Genomic DNA, 3,638 nt, shown 5'->3' on the forward strand with positions numbered 1-3,638 from the left:
GTTTATAAGGAAAAGGAATTTTTTAAAAGCATTAGATCTTGTCTATCTGTGTGAGAACTTGACCGGCAAAGTTATTCCACAGTAACTAACAGCTAACTCATAGAATAGTTATGCTGCTCAATTTCCCCCGTGTAGACAAGCCCTTTCAAATATCAAGAATGTTACTTCCTCGGTTTTGTTAGAGGACTTCTTTGTGGGATCTTCGCTGTATATTGAGTGCTTTCTTACCATTTGAATGCAGGTGGTGGTGAATCTTTAACATATACTGTCTTTTCCTACATGTTTGTTAGGCATTGGAGTTGAATAAGTGTTAACCATAACAACACCCTGTCTGGCTAAAAATCCCTTCCCCTCTGTTACTCAGCTTGCTTTCTCCTATCTCTTGTGATGTCATCATCTCATCAGTTTTCCATTTGCCTATGGAGTTCCAGCGTGGACAAAAACCTGAATTTCTAATGCACCAACGAGCAGCCTCTCTCCTTCCCTCTTTTGCTTCTTTATGGATGAAGCTAAGACATGGGTTTCTAATTTGCAGGTCACCTGTAAAACAGCCATGCAGAAATCTCTCTCCAGTCAAACAGCAGCACCCTCCCTTGGGCCTGTTTGGCTCAGGGCATGTCTACATGTGCAAACTGACCAAAATCATGGTGTTCTGCAATAGCTAGCTGCCCACGTGGGCAGCTATTCCAGAAGAGGGGTGAAGAAGAGCTTACTCTGCTTTGGCTATGCCAGTCAATTTCCCTCTGTAAATGAGGCGTGAAGGGTTTTGGGACCCCGCCTGGCTGGTAGTATTGCAGAGTAAAAGCTGTCAGCTTGATTCAGCACATATGTGATGGTTCTCAGGGTACCCAGGACTGTCAGTCATGTTGGTATCCTCAGCCTGTAGCGTGAGGGACTCTTGTGCGTAGCTGGGTGACAGCTCCCTGACACCACCAGCCTGTCAGACACTCCAGCATTCTCCTCTGGGCTGTACCAGGCTTGGCTTTGCCTTGCAAGTTAACAATAGATGCAGCCCAGTCCCCAAGCCCCTTTGAAGCATTCCCCTGTGATGTCCAGCCCCTGCCACTGGCTACTCAGGGAAATACCAGGTCTGCTGTCCCACCATGGCTTGCAGGGTCTGTGGCTCCAGGGCTTCCAGATTCCTGGACCAGCTGGCTCCCAGGGCTGCCAGCTCAGAAGCTGGGGTTTGCAGAGCGTCCAGGCTCCTTGCTGATTAGATTCAGCTCTGGTCCAGCACTTTGCTTAATCCCACAGCGTTTAGATCTATTTCTAGTGAGAACAAGAATAAGTTTCTGATCAAAGATTCAACATTCAAGTGACAGTGAGTGAGGATCTTGGAAACAAATGATTACATATCAAACAAAATCATAACATGCTTTCTAGAGACTCAACTTAACTAACAAGTTAACCTCCTGTCTAAAGAAATTTCTCATCCAACAGCTTCTGCAGTTTTTCAGCCCAGCTTGGCTGAGATCCTGTTTTCATGAATGTAAATGCGCTGTCTGTTTACTTCCTAGATGCAGGGTCACTGGGTGTCTTCTTTGCCTTCTGCTTACATCCCAATTTGATTGCCTGTGCTCTGAGATAGGCTAACAAGCCACAGCTTGTTAGCTTGTGTGCTGTATCCCTGGTGACCTCACATCTCTTTGTTGACTTCCTGAGTATCCTTTGTGTTAGTTTACAGTGTTTAATTTACATCCCAACAGAGAGACTGGTGAATAAACATCTCTTGTGTGACCGAAAATCTGATTCTTCACCTCTGTTGGTGACTTGTGCCTTAATAAAGACTCCATGAAAATATTTGCAGCCGACGTACATAACCCCTTACGTAGCATCTATACACACATTTCACAGTGATATTAATGACTAGGGCAACCCTGGCTTTCATTTAAGCCCTTCCATGACACTGTGGTGAACCAGGATGTATGCACCGGAATCAGGACATTCCTGTAACCCTCTTGCCAATTGGCGTTTAGGGGGTCTTGGGTCACAGCATAGGGATGTGCTGTGCTGTTCTCCTGTTGGCCCTACGGCTCAGCCGCAGCAGAGTGGGGGGGAAGACGGGTTTGCTTCCAACTCAAACAGCTGCGGAAATGTCTCTGTCAGCAAACATCATGACCTTCGTGATCTTCTGGCAAAGGGACTGCTTGATCTCCGCCTCCAGCCGCTACCACCTGATGGCGATGTCCCTGGCCGACACTGTGGTTCTCATTCTCATTGTTCTCATTGAGATGATCCTGAAATGCTACAGCACGGAGCCGTTCTGGTACCGGGACCCCTGGTGCACCCTTCGGGATGTCTTCAATTATGGTGCAGTCAAAGCCTCCATCTGGCTGGTGGTCTCCTTCACCGTCGAGCGCTTCGTGGCTATCAACACCTTCAAGCTGAAGGCAAAGCTGTGCTCCCCGAGACGCACGCTCTACACGATCACCTTGGTTCACATCTGCGGCTACCTAGTGGCTATCCCGTATTATTGGTCCAACAGATCAGAAAGGGTGGGACGGGGCGGGCGATCTGCAAGTTTAATCCTGACCTTCCCAACTCCTACGTTGAGGGGCTGGTTTGGTTTCAGACCTCACTGGTCAACATTGTCCCTTATATCATCATCTTCACCTTGAACAGCCTGATCCTCAGGCAGATCGTCCTCAGCAACAAAGTGCACTGTGTGATGGCCGGAGGGCTCCACCAAATGAACTCTGGGACCCAATTCAGGTACCAGAAGAAGAAATCCATCCTCCTCCTTGTGATTGTCTCGATGATGTTCGCTTATCTGGGCGCCACCAGGTTCGTCACGCAGATTATTCTCAGGACCTGCCATTACGACATAGAGAAACAAGATTATTCCAAGGCCATTAACATTGTGGTGGACTTTGGTACTATGCTGGAACTGACCAGCTCAGCTGTGAACATGTATCTCTATGCCTGCACCCAGACTGCCTTCCGCAGGGAGCTAGTCCATTGCCTCAAGGCTCTCCTCTTTCCCTGCAAAGCACAGAGAACGCACCCATCAGCCATCTTCCAGGTATAATGCACGTGTGCGCATACACGGAGCTGTCCCGCTACATGTCTTCCCAGAGGCAGGTATACCTCCCTGTGTTTAATGAGAGGACTTGCCTTACCCCAGCCAGGAGTGAGGATAAGAGAAATGGACCTAGCATTACGTATGTAAAATAATGTAGTTCAAATTAACATCTTCAGCAGATCGATACCAGGCCATACATTCCAGCTTTGTCATCGATTGGCATGGAGGGTTGGTAGTTCGGATGTGAAATAGCACATGGGTATCCCAGCCCCTCCGAGTGACTCTTTCAGCGCTCGGAGGAAAACTGGCTGTGATGTGTCAATGTTATAGGGGTTTAGGATTAGAGCTGGCCAAAATTCAGGATTTCTAGTTTGTGGGAAATTTCCGTATTTTAGAATTTGTTTCCTTCTGAATGGGAGCAAAACCAAATTTTTTGAAATTTCCCACAACTCAGAAATTCTGAAAGAAACCGGGACACACAATCTGCTCCTTGGGACCCCAGCAGCGGCTGAGTGAAACTGACTTGATTCTTGTCAGTTTCAGGCAGCGGCTGCCAGAGCTTGCAGGATCTGTGGCTCCACGGCTTTCAGACTCCTGGGCCAGCTGGCTCCCAGGG

At 48.0% G+C, this 3,638-nt stretch overlaps 1 pseudogene; it reads left to right on the forward strand.

Annotated features, from left to right (window-relative positions):
* Nucleotides 1–1,925: 1,925 nt before the first annotated feature.
* On the forward strand, nucleotides 1,926–3,220 carry LOC135982737 (probable G-protein coupled receptor 142; annotated as a pseudogene).
* Nucleotides 3,221–3,638: the final 418 nt, after the last annotated feature.

Source organism: Chrysemys picta, chromosome 4 (assembly GCF_011386835.1).
Source record: "Chrysemys picta bellii isolate R12L10 chromosome 4, ASM1138683v2, whole genome shotgun sequence".
NCBI lineage: Eukaryota > Metazoa > Chordata > Testudines > Emydidae > Chrysemys > Chrysemys picta.